The sequence below is a fragment of the Rhopalosiphum padi genome, chromosome 4 (genome assembly GCF_020882245.1).
Source record: "Rhopalosiphum padi isolate XX-2018 chromosome 4, ASM2088224v1, whole genome shotgun sequence".
Lineage (NCBI taxonomy): Eukaryota > Metazoa > Arthropoda > Insecta > Hemiptera > Aphididae > Rhopalosiphum > Rhopalosiphum padi.
This window is the reverse complement of record NC_083600.1, coordinates 5,885,063-5,903,758: the sequence shown is the minus strand read 5'-3', so window position 1 is coordinate 5,903,758 and position 18,696 is coordinate 5,885,063. Positions and strand designations below refer to the sequence as shown.

Sequence of the window (18,696 nt, the reverse complement as noted above, 5' to 3'; positions counted from 1 at the left end):
ATTATTTCCGCAGTGCCATTTTATTCGTTACGTTATTGTCGCCCCCCAATCACTAAAGCTATCTAAGCTATCTTACTACTTTTCTCAACTTACGTAATGATAGAAACTTAACCTAATGCAATTTGGACATTTTGTATACATTAACTTAAAATTATTACTCTTGAATAGTTTTTGTAAAATAATAATTTTAAAATGTTTAAATAGGTAATTATTCTATAAAATCAGTTATGTAATATACCTATTACATATAGTACTTTATTTTATACCTAGATAATGTTTTTATACCTATAGATTTTAAATAATAACTTTCACAACGTATGAGGTAAGAAAATTCATCATACCATTTCCATTTATTTATATTTGAGAAATTGAAATTAATGCTTAATATGATTTAAATACCAGTTGACTGATCAATATAAGTTGAAATGAACGTGTATAATTTAATATAAAATAATAGTATAGGAAGATAAATAGTAAAAGAAGGCTGGTTTATAGATATAAAAAATGCATTAAATATATCCGCATAGAAAATAATTTCTTGTAGATATATCTAATCTACTTTTTATTACTTAATAATTTTAACATATTATAATTTGTTTTACTTTTTTGATTTAAGGAAAAAAAGCTTGAAAATTTAATTTTGATTTCTCATAAGTTGTATTTACAATAGTTATTAAAATATATAAACATTTATTTAATAAATATTTGTAATTCGCTAAAATCACAGCATCAAATTTTCAAATTATTTTGTATTTAAAAACGGGTATGCATTTTTTATGATAAAAATAGTACAAACTTCAATTATATGTAATTATTGTTTTATTCAGTTGTTAATAGCATAAGTACCTATTTTAATTTAATCTGGTGCTAATAATAATAATAATAATAATAACCATAATGCGTAGCACATTAGTGGAAAATATATAATTTTCTTTAGAGTACATTAGCTTGTAACTACGTATACTCATAGTTTACACCTCACGAAATGTTACATATTAATATATTATAAATTATAATATGTACCTATACCAGGCTATTTATCTAATACACTACACATAATATATATGAATAGCGGCGCCAAAGATTAATAAGAAATTACATATATGGCAATTGGCCATTCGCCTACAAATATACGATTGAGAAAAAAAATCGGTTGCCAATTATTGCTAACTAGTAATTACAAACATCTCCTTGACCCACAGTTAAAGACTCATCTCTCAGCCAAATTGAATATCTGTATGGTTAAGATATAAACATATACTTCAGCGCCAATGTACACATAAATTATAAATCTATTAGATAATCCATGATAAGATAATTGCATTAAAATCACACGTTTGATTTCTTTACTACACGTGTTTATTACTAGTACCTATCGTATATATTATATTATACATAAATCTATAATACTTATTATGAATTTTAAATTTTAGAATATACTAATAATATACAGAAATTAAACATGTCTAACGTGTGATATATATTATTTAATATTTTAATAAGCAGATTACTGATTTTATATATAGATAAACAACTATACCAGGCACATATAGTGTGGCATTGTAGATATAAAGAGAAATTTAAAACTAAACTGGCCATTTTTCTTTCACGAATTCCTCATTTTATTATTTAACAAGCCTAAAGCGCAGTCATATAAAATTAAGACTTAAACGTTCAATATACATATTCTATTGTATATATAATATGTAAGAGTATTGTCTTTGTAGTTTGTATTAATATGACCTTTACTATATATTAGTATAATATTACTGATACAAATATTGAGATACAAACTCTAAAAACAATGTTAGTAGTATATATATATATATATATATAATATACATAAATATATGAGAATAAACATTAGAAACCTATATGTGAAATATATGCTTATATTTTTCTTTGAATAAATAGACAGTTAATCTTGAAATGCCTAAAGGTATAAAAAGTTATGCAATTTATTTTCCTCGGAAGACGGAAGTATAAACAAATATATTTTGTATTTTCGTTAATTTCACGGTGAATTACAGGTCAAATATAACTTTAAAACACAATTATTGTTGTATATATAAATATATAAGATAAGAAATCTATATGATATTTCCCGAATAAATCATTCATAATCTCCTTGAATTTTAACTAACCAAAAGCCGTTTGTTTACAAATTGGAAGATTCCAATTTTCCGTAAACTCGTTGCATGTATAATATATTATTGTTGTATACCGGTATGCAGAATTGCAGACATGATCCATAATAACGGTATACGTATACCGTGCATTCATAAAACAGTTGTTTTAAATTAGAATATATACTTACCCAAAAACTTGGCACTAACAGTCAAATAAAAATAAATCTCCAATTTTTCTATACACGTTCTGAAAGTAGGAAAACCGGTACGAATTCATCTTTCCTTCCGTTAAACACGTCAATGCAATAATACTTCAATTAATCAACTTTCAAGTTTCAGGTCAAAAAATACAAACATTGTGACTAGAGCTTTATATTCTAACCAACCTTTCCCTCAATTTAATCCTCCCTATTGTCTTTAAAAAAATTAACTCATTAAAATCACTTGACTAAAAATGGTAAAATCAAGAAATATTTCATTACCATGAAATCGACAATTGTGTAAATTTATAATTCATCAAATTTTCTTACTATTTGAGACTGTCTCAAGATCTAACAGATTAATAACCACGTGCAAAGAAAAAAACTTAGAGAAAGAGGCGTTTATAAATCATTACCAACATGAATTATAATTCTTTTTCAAATTAAAAGTTAAAATGTTTTGCATTAGTGGGACCCCTTTCCACTTTGAATCTAACTACCCTCCCCCCTTAAGTATAAATGGTCCCGTGGATTGGACGTATTACAAAATGGAAATCTGGGTTTCTCTCATTTTTGTTTATGTATATATATATATTGTAATCATACTAGATAAACTTTACCAATCAAATATGGTTAATAATTGGGATATTAAATTGATAAATTACTGTATGTGCAATATAAAAATTATTTCTTCAAAATACAATTTTAAAACCAATATAGATTAATCACTTCGTTCAGAATTTAAAAACCAGTTTAAAAACGAATAAATTTTACATAAAAATCTCATAAGAATTTTGACATCATCGTATTTAGGCCCAGTGCGAAGTATAAAGTATAGGTAAAATAAAAACACTTCTTTTCGTATAACCCTTGAAGGCTAACGAGACTTTATCATTGCCGTGTTAATGTCATGGTTATTCGTTATTTTTTTAAGACGACAAACGTATGTTATTTATTTTAATTATAAATTATAATAATACACCTAACTTACAAAATAATATACATTTACTATATTAACACATTACGATATCATTGACTATAAAATACTGAAATATATATAATAAAATAAGTGTATTATTTAATACTAGTCCAGAATATTATATTATATAGGTACGTATATATAATTATAGTGCTTAGTGCTTACTATTTACCATAATCCATAATCAATGACTAACAAGTATGCAGTAATGTGTGTTTTATTTTATTTGCCGTTTTTACCGTATAATTGTTATTATTTTATTAATGCGGTCGCCGTCAAAGTTGTATTCTCTGCGACCTATCCAGTTGACGTTTCACATTAGTGAAAGTACGAGTGAAAACTTAAAAAACAGTAATTTAAACATTGTGATAATATATGCGTTTAATCTGCGATGTATAAAGTTATATCTATCACATCAACTTAAAAATATCGCTCTTTCCTTAAAGTGGTTATCTATATGTATATATATAAATATAGATTTACGTTTAGCTAAACAATATGCATACTTTACACATCATAATATTATACACTATTTTCATACTTAAATGTTTTATTAATATAATTTAAGATTCAGAGTGGAGTGATGAATATATTAATTTTACAATGATGTGTGTTTGTTTTGTATTATTATTTTTTTGTATGAGCACACGATTTATAGTAGAAAAAAATTCTTTAATTTTCAGTTTCAATAATAGATCTTGTGATAAGAAAGTAAATTTATTTGGTACTTTTAAGAAGTCAAAATTAAAAATTCACAGTACTTTTTAAAATAACTAGGAAAAACAAGAATTTTAACAGTTTTCACTTTTCAGCAAAATTGATTTTCTTGTTTTGTTGTATAAATCAAAAACGAATTAATATAGAAATTTTTTACAAATGTAAATATCATCAATTTTTAAATACAGTTATGCAAAATTTGGTAAATATTTGAAAGCAGTTTGACTTTTTTTAGCTATGTATAAATATTTGACAATTTCGATTTTTCAGCTGTTATTTATAAATATTAGTAAAATAACTTACGCTCTGTCAAAAATTTTGAAAAAACTAATATAACATTCAAAATAAATTGTTTTTACTGAAATTTAAAATAAATTTAGCGTAAGTCCAAAGTAATATGAGCGTTTGAAATTAGAATTTAAACATATTTTATCATCGCAAAAATTTGGAAATTATTATGTTGCTAAAAAATTCTGTAATTGTTAATATTCATACCTACGGTTTGAAAATGTAATACAAGATTTCGCATAAATTTTTATTTCAGCTATTTAAAGATGATACATTGTTACATGACTTTATTTTTAGAAATATTCAAATTCAAACTGATAAAATTCGCCAAAATCACGAAAATTTGCAAATTATTTTGTAGTTGAAAATGTATTTAATGTTCAGTTTTTATAGCTAAAGCTTGAAAATTTAATGAAAAGTTTCCCATAATTATTCATACTGAACTCTTAAAGTATATAGATTGTTTTTATATCACTATATTAATTGTATACTATAATATTGCCTAATTATGGTATGAACCTATTCGTACCATTCTACGCTAAGTCAGTTATTGGCTCAAAAATGTATAACAGTAATATAATTATTATAATATGACATAAATATATACTTTTATGATAATTTACTATTAATAAAATAATAAATGCAATGTTTTTGGCAAAAAATGTATTTAACCTTATGTATTATTAATATTAAAATAAATTATTATAATAGCAATATAAAATATATATCAAAAATTATACTTTGTAATATAGGATTATGATAAACCGTATTTACTCAAAATCATTTTTCGTATATAAAGATTTATCATTAAATTCAAATTTAACATATAAATTACAGTGACTTACTCAATGACGACGCCTACTTTATAGCAGAGCAGTTACATACTTTCCCCCTTTTTTATTATAATTTTTAGTATATTCGCAGTAAATTGTAAATGTGCGTTGAATAAACTACACATTTATAAATAAGGAACAATCAGATTTTTATTTATATTTTATTAAGTTCTTTAGCAATGATTTGTATACGATTTAATTAATAAAATTTGCTTCTAAATCATATTATTAAAGCTTACAATTTTTGTGTATCTAAATATTATAATTGTAATATAAATGCATTGCATATTTAAATATTTTACATATTTATAAAAAAAATCATATGAAAATTCCTATTAGAATTATTTATGTGCGTATATATGTACAACACAAATATTATTAAGATGTAGTAGAAATAAAAAGTATAGAAAACAATTTAAAAACATTTAAAAATATCTTACCCAAATTCTGTAATAATCATTAATCATTGTTATCTCTTATTTCATATTCATATTAAGCCACTAAATACTTTATGTTGCCTACTATTAGTATGGCAAGTATAACTTTACTTATGTCTAAATCATCAAATTAATTAATAAAAATTTATCTAATACAAAATGTTAGTGTGTTGCTTGAATATCAGAAAATAATTTATATCGACAATTATTATTATCAACTATCTACTAAAGCTAACAGATGATTAATCATTACTCAATAGTCAATACTCATTAGTATTTATTTAAATATAAATTATAATTTATGTTAATAAGCATTTAATACCTACTACGATAATTTAATATAAATATGAAAATTATTATTATTATATTGTAAAACAATTTTATTAATCATTGTTAATCAATATTAATTTAATTGAAATATAAATAAAAAATTTATCGTGCCTTATTTATAGTCGAGTATGCAATTTAACATACTACTAGCGGTAATCGAACTTCAATGAATACTACAACCAACTTCTGAATGGAAATCTATTAAAGGTTTGGAGGTGGTGGTGATAAATTTTACTTTAGTCTATACTTCATTATGAAAATCAAAGAATGTAATAGTAAAGTTAGTAAAACGGTTATGAAAGTATTTAAAAACCAATCAATTAAAACTGTGAAATATTACGATTAATGCATCTAATATATCATAAATTCATAAATAAAACATAATTTATAAATTAAATTCAGTTGTCTCGATAAATTTTACTTCAAGAGAGGTAAAAAATAATTTGACTTATGTAATTTTCAAGTTATATAACTCGTTTTTTAAAAATACGAATAAATTCAACTTAGCTATTATTATGTATTTATTTATTAACTACAATTATAATTAGAAGATTACATTTGAAAACAAATTATGTGTATCATTCTTTCAATTTAGAAAAATAACTTGAAATAAGAGTTTGATGTTTGAATTATTTTTAAAAAAAGTCTTAAATTTCACCTAAGTACTTGAAAAGTATCTCACCTGTATCTTTAGTTTCTTAAATGATCACTCTTATCGCTTTATAAAGCTATATGCCTTCTCTTCTTTATTAAAGACGACTACAATACTATTGAATATTCATCTTTTTCTTTATCTCCCTCCGAATCATATATAGGAATCGGTTGCACAGCATCTTTAAGTCTATACAACAGAGATACACGACATCTGTCGATTATTTTGAAGCACAATTGTACATAGTGATTAGTGATAGTTTAATTTGTACATTCATGATTGTAAACCAGTCCTGATGATAACATTTAAGATATACTTGTCATAACTGAATTTGAGTTATGTATGCCCAACTGTTTTTACATTTAACTTATCGCAGCAAATATTGCATTAAATATATAGGAATTTTCTAGGGACAATAAAAAAATTCGAGTTACTGAGACTTGACTAAAATATTAAATATATTAATGGATAATTATTTAAAAGTATTAATTAATTTTTAAATTAAAATGTTTATTTAATAATTCTTTAAATTTATTTTTTATAAAATACATGCATATTATAATTTATTATAAACATATTAATGGCAAGTACTTTAGAATATTAGTAGGTACCTACTCAAAAATAAAATAAAGAATACTCAGTCAATTTTTTAATTAAACTATGTTGAAATTTAACATCTTCTTTAAAAAATATAAAATATTTAACTTTAACTTTTATACTTGTAAATATTTTAAATATATACGTATAGATAAAGTATAAATAATCATATAATTGTATTTTTATACAATAAAACATGAAAATATTTAGGATATCTATATCAACTTGAACTAAAAGTAAAATAAACTACAAATAAAGCTTATATTACTGTATCCTTGATCTTGAATACATAGACATTTAATAACATTATAAATTATAACATACTAATACATATATTATCCACTCTAAGAATTCAAGAACAAACATTAAATTATATTATGAACACTTTGAGTCAAAAAATATAAAATCATAATGATGTGTATATTAATCTAATAAATTATGTTGATGCGATGACTGATGAGATAAAATTCTATAGAACACTCTTAATATTAACCACAATGTTACCCACATGGGCCGCATATGACATTATTTCATCACACGTAAGTTCAGAATGTATTTAAAGTTAGTTTTTGGTATTATAAAATTATGTATCAGATGAAATGTTCAATGTTTTTAATTATGTAAATAATTATACATAAATGGTCGACTGTTAAGTAACATGCTGTGCACAATCCTTATAGTGTACGTTATAAGGTTGCTAATTATTTTATTAAGTAAAAACAAGGTCAACGATGTAATATAAATATATAATACATTATATTGTAGACAGCAGTCAATGATTTCGTCAAAGATATAATTTGCTCCACATAAAATACGCCACTCGCCGTGACCGTTCCGCTTTATTTAACTGACTAATTTTAAACAATCGACAATAATTTACCTTTTTATATATTAAAATATAGTCTCTATAGTACTTACTACTTACTAATAAATAGTGTAACATTTTATAACCTTCGTCATTTTTTTACTTATACATAGTATCTACTTTTTTCATATCTATCATCGCTAGAGAACAGCGTTATATTAAAGTACTAAATAGTTCTATTGCAGATTCTACGTAACAGTATTAATTATATTATTATTAATTTTAAGTATTAACCAAAAGGGCAAAAGCGTTGTATCAATTATATATAATTTCCTACAATAACTCAGTAAATGCAGAGCTGTGGAAATCTTTACCAAACAATTATATTTAAATATATTTAATATATTTTAAAGGTAATAATATTATCTAGGGCATCTCATAGACTTTATTTGATATTTTAATTTTTAAACGAGTTACGACTATTTTAAAGTCTTAATATTTTACAACTATAACTATAACTCACTTAAAAATTAAGATATCAATAAAAGCCTATGATAATCCCTAGATTATGTTATTACCTTAAGTTTGATAATAGATAAATAGACTCTAATATTAAGGCTAACAGCATAAAATTGAATCAGCTGAACGCAAATTTGCTAGGCCTTACGAACGTAAGACTAGACAACATACGCGGGTAGGGTAAGAAGTCCTCTTAACTTGTGTAAGTATTTATAATGTAATATACTACTTTGATAAGTAAGCTGATTATTGAGTGATTGTGATGTATGTGAGGGACGGCGCGTACGCAGTCCCAGCTACCAAAAATTCTGCGCCCGAGGTATCCACATTAGGGATACTCGCAGGGGTCAACCGATTCCATGTGCAATGAACCGGCCTCGCCCTGGAGGAACCGCCTATTTGATCACGGTTGACCTCCACGCCAGGTAAGTATGCTCGTTAAGGGTTGGCCAAGACCTTATATACAGGACTCTGGCTGCTCAAAAACGGTATGTACACGAATCATACCAGTGACTACGTTAGTTACATGACGGCGATATTAACCTTCAGCCGGGGCCATAGTTGTTAAAGAAAGTTTTGAAAAATTAGAAATATCTGTGTAGCTTTTAGATACGTTATTACGTACTTATACGGTACGGTAAAGCACAAGTCGAAAACGTCGGTCGATATGTAGCGCCACCTATGAGTGCAACAGTTGTCATTCGCTATCGAAAATGTTACGCATTTATTCACGGATAGTCGATGTAAATGCTGCATGTCATAATATTGTAAATGACTTTTTAGTTTTTAACAAACTGTACTTATTCGCAACAGATATTTCGAAAATTCAAACGTATGGTATATTGTACGGTAAATAGGTTTGTTGTACATACACTAACTAAAATGTTTTACGTACTTATGTGAAACTGCATGACTGAGTAATGACTATGTATAAACCAATTTGTAGAAGGTTTATATAACATTTTGAAAACATTTAAATTTATCTGAAAAAGTAATTATTATACGGATATCATTACCATAAACCAAAACCACAAATCAATATTTCCTTTGCTTCATTCATAATTTAAAAACAATAATATTCATAAATACCATTATTACAAATAGTGTTATACACCAATATGTGCAAATGTCTATAAACATTGTTTTTATATATTTTGTTTTAAAATTTTAAATTGCATTTTAGAAATAGTAAGACAAAAGTTTTTTTAACTTACTGATAATAGGATGGTTTGAATTGATATAAATGATATAATTATTTATTATATTAAATTCCGTTCCAGACTATTTTAAATTCTAAAACCATAGTAGTGTGTGCAAAGTAGTGGTGCACCGATGTGAAAATGCTAAAACTCAAGTTCATAGATGACAATATTATTATTTATTAATAAATAATATTTAATACTCATATATTTTAGACAATATCACACCAGAAATAAACAAACCGTAAATTAAAAACCAACCACTATAACGAGTTTACGGCAGTTAATGACACGTTGTTGATAATTAAGATAAAATAATCAATTTAATCGTCATACCTGTTATTGATAAGTGATAACGAAAATAATACTACTAGTTTACACGTCACAGAAACAATGGTGCAACTACCGGGTGGAGGAGGGGTGTTAAACACCGGGGCCCACAGATTGCAGGGGCCCCACTGCCGCAGACCACAACAAAACTAATAATATCCTATTTTCGTATTTGATAATAAATGTCATTTATAAATCACATTATTTTAATTTTTAATGTATGGATCACATTTCACAAAATACGGACTACTAAGTACTAACTACTAAGTACTAATACATTATAAATGTATAAAATACCTACGTATACAATATATGTACATTATGTCATTATTGTAATAATAAAATATAATGTAATGTAGAAAAATAGGGTATATTGTATTTTATTATCTATAGGGATCAAAATTTGGAACATTTCTGCGGCAGAAATATCATTTTATTTTAACTATTGATACTTGCGTTGTGTAGGAACACAATATAAGTTATAAGTGTTATAACTAAACAATCACGGAGAAATTGTAAAGTCATAAATTATATAGTTTTAAGTTTATCATCTTTAACCAAGTTAGTTCATGAAACAACACAATTATTTCATGTTCTAACACGAACATAATAAATAACTAATAAAGTAATAACTAGAGCACGGATTTCTATGCAATTTCATAATTTTTTCCTTTTAATATTTTTGGATTTTTATCAGTTATCTCCACAAATCATCAAAATTAGAAGCTAATGGTGAAAAATTTTTTTGCATATTTCTGCATATTTAAAGGTTATTGCATATTTTGGAAAAATTCAAAATTTATTGCATATTGAAGCGAAAATTTAAAAAAATGTATAAAATAATATTTTGTCAAGTAGAAAAATTAAAACCAAATTTCATAGTCACTAAATAATAATTTATACATATAATTCGTTATAAGATAAATAATCGATTACAACGTAAAAATTAATTCAGTGTTATTAGGCGAAAACATTCAGCTCGAAGATCAAGACCCGACAATACTAAGTTGCTTCAAATATGCCCCGATAACTTCGGTTGACGTCGAACGTTCGTTCTCAGTCTTTAAAAATATGTTAACAGATAAGGCGATAAATGACACAGCTTCACAGAAGAAAAACTTGAAATGCAAATGATTATTCATTTTAATAATAAATACTATTTTAAAAATAAATTAAGTTCAGAAAATTCCCTAAATTTATTTTTATTAAGTATTTAAGTAATTAATTATTATAAGTTTTATTGTACATTTTAAATAAATAAAAAATTTTTGCATATTTTTTACTGCATATTTTTTGCATATTTTCATGATTTTTACTGCATATTATATGGCATATTTCGATACTTTTAAGTGTATAAAAATCCGCGCTCTACTAATAACATTCACAAAAAAACAAGAAGTAGATTTTTGCATACTATATTATATGATTTCACTAAAAGATTGAACATCATAACTTGTACTTATGATTGATCGACTTTGTTATAAATTAAAATATATAGAAAGTTAAAAATGTTACAGACAATACAGAAAATAGGTACAAGAGATATTAAGATCAAACTAAAATTGAATAAAATTATGATAATTTTATTTGTTTTTTACATTATGATTGTTATGTTTTTGTTTTACATGGATAATTTACATTCTGACAATAGTTGATGAATAAACATTTACATTTTAGTTAATTAATTGCATGTAATCAATTATGTTGAACTTTTTTAAAAATTTAAAACTGTATATAATGTATTAATGTGTATACACGTCAATGTATAGTGCACGGTGGTCAAAAATTTTGAGTTGAACACAATTAGTTAACACTTTTGATAGGTAGACGGTAGACTTGGCCACTCGGGCAAAATACCCGTAGAACGAATATTATAAATAGATACTAATTTAAATAAATTATTATTATTCCTTTTATAATGTAACGTATTATTTACACCAAGCTAGTATAATGATAAGTACAAAATTAATTGTTAGGTACTTAATTTTTCTATCTCTGATCAATAATAATAATTTTCATCTTACGGATTTTTTTTTTATCTAACTGTATTAAAAATACATCTGTACTATATTTGGGATAGCATATTACAAAATATTAATTTTATACTGTTTTTTACCCGACAATTATTATTTATAACGTTAAATATTTACTTTTTGTGATAATATTCATCTGAAAAAATATGCATTTTTCAAAAAAATAATTAGACTGAGAAAAACTAAAATATTACATTAATTTACAAGTGGTAATTAATTTACTATTGGACTTAATTGACGTGTTGCATAATTATTATAAATATAGAAACCGCATTCTGCTCGCTCAAACGCGTGAAAGAATAATAAAACACAGCGTTATCACGTAGACGACGCCCACGTAAGCCGTGTACCTTCGAACACCTACTCGGCCTATCAACACGTCACTCTGAACAGCTGTGAATTCGGTAAAAAATATCTCGAAAACACGAGTGTCAAGTAACTTAATATTAACAACAACCGGACGACAAAAGAGCATAATATTATAACATAAAAAAAAACTAGGTCAACAAGTAAAAGAAGTTTAACGATCAAGTAAGTATACACGATACCCATTAATCAATTATTCCATTAGCTTGTGAGAACTGAGAAAGCAATCTTTAAGAGAAAGAGATCGTATTTTATCATTTTTCAATATTATAAGAAGGGACGGCGCGAACGCAGTCCCAGCTACCAAAAATTACGTGTCCGAGATATCCGCAAAAGGGATACTCGCAGGGTTCAACCGTTCCGATGTGCAATGGAACGGTCTCGTCCTGGAGGAACCGCCGCGTTGATCACGGTTGACCTCGACACCAAGTAAGTATGCCGATTGTCGCCGTGCCGGTCGCCCATATAATGGATCGGTTCCGTTCGGCCCTAGCGGTTCGATGGTTCGACCGCCGGTCCGGTTGCCTGATCGCGCACGATTAATCGGCCGCCGCTTGTCAGTTCGCGTCCGACGACCGGCCGTCGGAAGGGTCGCGCGGCCGCCGACGGATGTCGGGCGCGACGCACCGCCGACAAATCGCGAGAAAATCGGTTGGCAAACAATGCGGCCACAAACGACGAGCGGCGCGCCGCCATCTGTCGGCGAGAAAAGACTAGCCGCCTTTACGCCGCTACCGTCACGATCGCGCTTCCAACCGATCGATCGTTTGCGAACGTATTACGAATATTGCCGACTTATATCACACGACGACATAAGCCTTTCGCCGCGATTCCCGTTGCACTTCCGAGCAATAGTCAAAAGAAGATATCGCTACAAATCGAACGAAAGTCGTTTGCCAATATTATGTCGACGTCGGAGATCGATATTTCGTACGCGCTATCGACAATCGACAAAACGTGAAATCCCCTCATTCTGACGTCGCGCAGATATTAAAAATAATATTATTATAGATGTGTACCAGGACGACTAAATACGCCAAACACTCGTAGTTTCGTCCGTTAACGATTTTATTCGGTCTAATTTCCGTTTCGTGATCGTAAAAAAAGTGCATTGATTTATGTGCGTACGTGAATCGATCACGTTATTAATTATTAGTGAACCAGTTCTATAATAATATGTAAAGCCGTTTTCAATAGTACCTACGCGTACGTTTTCTTGTTCTGTAAAATGTGTTTTATTATCGTATGTTGTTGTATAGTACGAGAAACGATTAATCCGACCGTATCCGTGAATAATAATAGAAACGTTATATACTATAATGCATCCAAATAACATCATTTATATAAATGTATGAAAATTATAAGATAATTTATATATCGTAACGATAGCAGTCCCACTCGACGATCGAGAGAATAGATTATTTATTTATACACTGTGTTCATAGATGGCGTAAAAGATCTTAGTAAACATTTATTTCGCGTTTAATCGTTTGTTATAAATACCTTTGGTAGTATGGTATTTTAATACATATTGTAATACCTAATTCTATTTAGTACGGACGAAAATATGGCGCGACATCAACTACAATCAATCGTTCAAAATGTCAATTTAATAGGTACGTTGTAATATGCGTAATATACGTCCGTCTTACAAACGCACATAATAATAATATGCAGTTTGATCGACAATCGAATGTCACATTAGCGCAACGACTGCGAAGAAAAAGTCCGTCAACGACTGAGTATAGTATTCTTATATCTCTGACTGACTTAGTTAATAAGTCTAAATGTATAATAATAAGTTCGAATTTTAATAAGTCAGATTGGTACTCAGCGCTTCGTGTAGACAATTTTAAAACTAATTTAGGGAGACTTTTTCTATCACACAAGTATTTACCTATTGTTTGTATACGAAAAACATTTTTTTTTTTTAAACCAAACTATTTAATATGGGTAGGTATTATTGTATTAATATTAAAAGTGCTCATTTTTAAATATTAATATCTACAATAGGTTTTGATTTCAACTTCAGTTTTACAATGTCACAACGAGTATGTGATATTAATGATATTGGTAGTAAATAGTAATAATTATGGCATATTGGCATTGAGTACATTATACATTATAAATATACTATAATATATTATAGTGTAATTTTATATAGTTAGCATTGTTTTTATCATAAAATTATTCTATATTGTTCACTAAATTGAAAAAAATCATACAAGATTTAATGTGTAATTAATAATAATATTTACAAAAATATTAGTGGCTTAAAAACTTAATTTTACCAATCTATCAATACTAAATAACGGTGAACAACATTATACAATGAAACATGAAAGATATACTTATAGCACTTATCAAAGCTGTACCTAATGCCTGTAAAACAATATTAATGGAGCAAGTAGTTTTCTTCTTTAATTAATAGGAAATACGTAATCACATACCATTTATTTTTTTCAATGTCTTTAATTATATTTGGAATATGATTTACAGTATCCTTTTGATTGACGCCGGATTTAAGTATCTATACTCCATAGTGTCCACATTATTTGCCATCCACTTTTCCTACTGCAAGTATAAAATGTCATGGCAAAAATAAATTAAATTATGTTCAAAATCAATTGCTATACAAGTAGAAAAACTATTATTTATTAACGAGTTAGACACTTAAACATTTTTATGAAATAAATATATTAAATTTTTTGTAATTACGTGAACCGTTTGTACAATACTTATCCCAAGTATATTGTATTAAACATTTCTATGAATACATTTTATATGAAAAAAATAATTCTATTTTCATATAACTTAAAAAAAAACAATTTACATGAAAAGAAAATGTTGCTATGATGAGCTGTTAATTTTTTATTAATAACACTGATGAGCAAACAACTTAATCTCCATGTTTATAATAATAATTTAGTATATTATCTAAATATAATATATAATATGGTCAAGATTCCATAAATATTTTAATTCATGTATTTCTTTTCAAATCTTCTTATGATAATATGAATCTATTGAAAGTGAAGACCTCTGTGAAGATTCTTTTATCCATGAATCTATCTCAAATAAAAATTAAAATCTAGGTAGGTTTTTTATTGGCTTAATATAATTTCCAGGATTTATAAAATTGAATAAAAATATATTATACCATTTATACCCAATGTTTTTTTTTTTTTTTTTACAAAATATAGTTTTAAATGATTATCTTTGGTAACAAATAGTAGTCGAAGTTATATTTATATACATTTTGACATTACTTCTTAGTTTTTGCCTTCTGGACAGCCTTAAATTAATTTAGGTAGTTATTTGATTTGTACAGGATTATATAGATATACGGCATATCAAATTTATAATATTACGTACCTAATAAATAATAATATTTATGAAAACAATTCCCCTATCGTAGCCGGTGTGGTCGGTACTAAACAAGAATCAAATAATATTAGTTTACGTGTATTATAAATTCCTTATTTAATCGTATAATGTAAATCAAAATAGGAATACCTACCTATAAAAATAACAGAAAAAATAATAGATATAATAAATCAAAAATGTTGGTTTTAAATAAGCGATGACAAGTAACTACCATAATAAAAAGCACTGTGAGAGAGTGTTAGACTGTTAGCTATCGTCATGAAAGCAGAAAGATACTACAGATATTGCAATTATTATTTGCATATTGCATTGAACATTAGATCCCAGATCCCAGATGGGTATATTAAATTTGTAATTTTATAGTCAATAAATAATTAATAAACAGTAAATTCTTAATATCGATATCTATCGCATGTTTGTATATTTTAATATATTATATTAATGCTGAGATTTTGCTTGGGTCCATCTTATACACTTGCAATCATTTATTTATCATAACATTTTACATTTCTTTTTTTATTTTAAAATGTTTAACATATTACAAGTTTGGTAAATGATAAGTACATAAATATTTTATAATAATTTGAGAAAAGGTGTATTTATAAGTGACAATAAATATACGAAAAAATAATATATACATAACATAGAGACCAATAGAGTTTATATTAAAGTGTGTAAAGTGTGACTTATTTTCATTAGCATCATCAGTGTCTACCGATAGAAGTATTGATTCTATTGAGGAATCGAGGAATAAGCCAGGATCGCAGGATCACGATCGTTTATTTATTGTTTTGATCCTCAATTTGTATTTTTTAGTACCGCTATACTTATATTTTAAAATGTTGCTCAACAACATAATAAATTACTTAATTACCTATTATCAGATGACGGTCATAATGGGCATAAAATCCTTAAGGTTACGATAATTGAGTAATATAATTATCAATTTTATTATTTCATATGATATTTTTATCGCAAATAAAATGTACGTGCTTTATAAAATTTTACCGTTACGATAATAATTGCAAAATAGATATGATAATATTGATAATAATATAATATATTAATATTATGTATGTGTTATTGTTGAAACAAGAAGCACTTACGCCCGGCGGTGAATATCGTCAACACGCAATCGGTGAGGACTGAGGAGTTCAGAAACGCGTCTTGGGACTCATAGGAGGCGCTGCATATCAACCGGCGCTTACGGCTGACATTTACCTATTGTCTAAACGCGTAATAACATCTCTAGCATCTCTAAAATCATTTAATATTTATAAAAATGTTCTTCAACAGCCACGGCACTGGTCGCCGATTATAGTCACCGTCGAGTGACTTATGGGGTCATAGTTGTGTTACAGCCATGTACCGTTTTTGGGTGGCTGGAGTATAGTATATAAGGTCTCGTCTAACTCTCAACGAGCATACTTACCTGGCGTGGAGGTCAACCGTGATCATTTAGGCGGTTCCTCCAGGGCGAGGCCGGTTCATTGCACATGGAATCGGTTGACCCCTGCGAGTATCCCTAATGTGGATACCTCGGGCGCAGAATTTTTGTTAGCTGGGACTGCGTACGCGCCGTCCCTCACAATCCTATGAAATTTGATTAGCTTTAACACCAAGGGCCCTTCCTAGTCAGCCGATTAGTCCATAGTCGTCTATATAAAGTTTGCATTTCATATTTACCGTAAACGTTGATCCATAACAAAATTTTACGCGAGCTTAAATAATTAATTCTAAGATAAACTTTAATATTCACTATTTAAATTAACTTATTAATTCGTGATATTTGTTATTTATGCCATATATATGGCATATGGTTTAGCCCTTCGACCATATAAACTAGTTAGTTTATGTAGCCGAAGTGTAGGCCTATAACTGCACTGTCAACACTACAACAGGCCACATTAATAATAGTAATATGCGAAGTAAAAATTAATCGAAACATTGGAATAAGCATTGTAAAACGTACAGCTATTAATATTATATTTGTCTACTACGTATTATTTTAATGCCACTATGTGAAGTCAATTAATAGGTAAATAATTATTCACAAAATTAACATAATTATTAGATGATTTTTGTATAACATACGATTTCATCAAAATGTTCACGTTTAAAAAATAAATACTTTATATTTACCGCTTTTAATAGACATGTTAATAAGTACATATTTTACTCAATGCATATTATACTAATAAATAATTTATTAATCATAAACAAATAGTATTCAATACAACGAAATATTAGAATATTGTAATAAATTATAATATAACTGTACATTTTATTGAGCTAATGAAAATAAAATTATTTATTCTATTTACATTTTAAATTTATAGTCTGCGGTTTGTGTGTTTTGGTTGACATTTAAAAAATATACATAAGTTACATTAAGTGCAAAGTCAGGTAGATATATCTGATAGGAGGCTGGAATAATATTGTTTGTATATTAAACAATTATTATTATTAATGTGTGTTATTATGACCAGCAGGATAAATTAGCGTATATTATTATTACCTTGTGTGGAGCTGTTTAGGTATCAATATTAATATTACAATATTTAACATTGTAATATGGTGTAAATTAGCAGGTAAATTAAATTAAAAAAAAAAATTAATAAATTAATTATACGAAAAAAGCAACATAAAAATAATAAAGCCATTAGTATGCATATAAACAATTTATATATTATACAAATTTAAATCAAAACTTGTTAAAATATTGTTTGTCCGCGGACCGCGGCTACTATTATATAATAGTATTATAATATGACTTTACAGTTTACAACTATATTTGTACAATATTTCCAAATTAACATAAATTATTGTTCATTCGTATTGTATATTTTTATAGTATTATATTATTGCCATAGACTTATTGTTATTATATATCAT

General features: G+C 26.9%; 3 non-coding genes across 3 annotated transcripts; 1 reads left to right on the top strand and 2 right to left on the bottom strand.

Annotated features, from left to right (window-relative positions):
* Positions 1 to 8,756: 8,756 nt before the first annotated feature.
* LOC132931086 (U1 spliceosomal RNA) lies at positions 8,757 to 8,919 on the bottom strand. The gene has a single exon (XR_009662334.1). It is a non-coding gene; the product is annotated as a U1 spliceosomal RNA (small nuclear RNA).
* Positions 8,920 to 12,688: 3,769 nt separating this feature from the next.
* Positions 12,689 to 12,851, bottom strand: LOC132931089 (U1 spliceosomal RNA). Its single transcript, XR_009662337.1, has one exon. It is a non-coding gene; the product is annotated as a U1 spliceosomal RNA (small nuclear RNA).
* Positions 12,852 to 17,225: 4,374 nt separating this feature from the next.
* LOC132931087 (U1 spliceosomal RNA) lies at positions 17,226 to 17,388 on the top strand. Its single transcript, XR_009662335.1, has one exon. It is a non-coding gene; the product is annotated as a U1 spliceosomal RNA (small nuclear RNA).
* Positions 17,389 to 18,696: the final 1,308 nt, after the last annotated feature.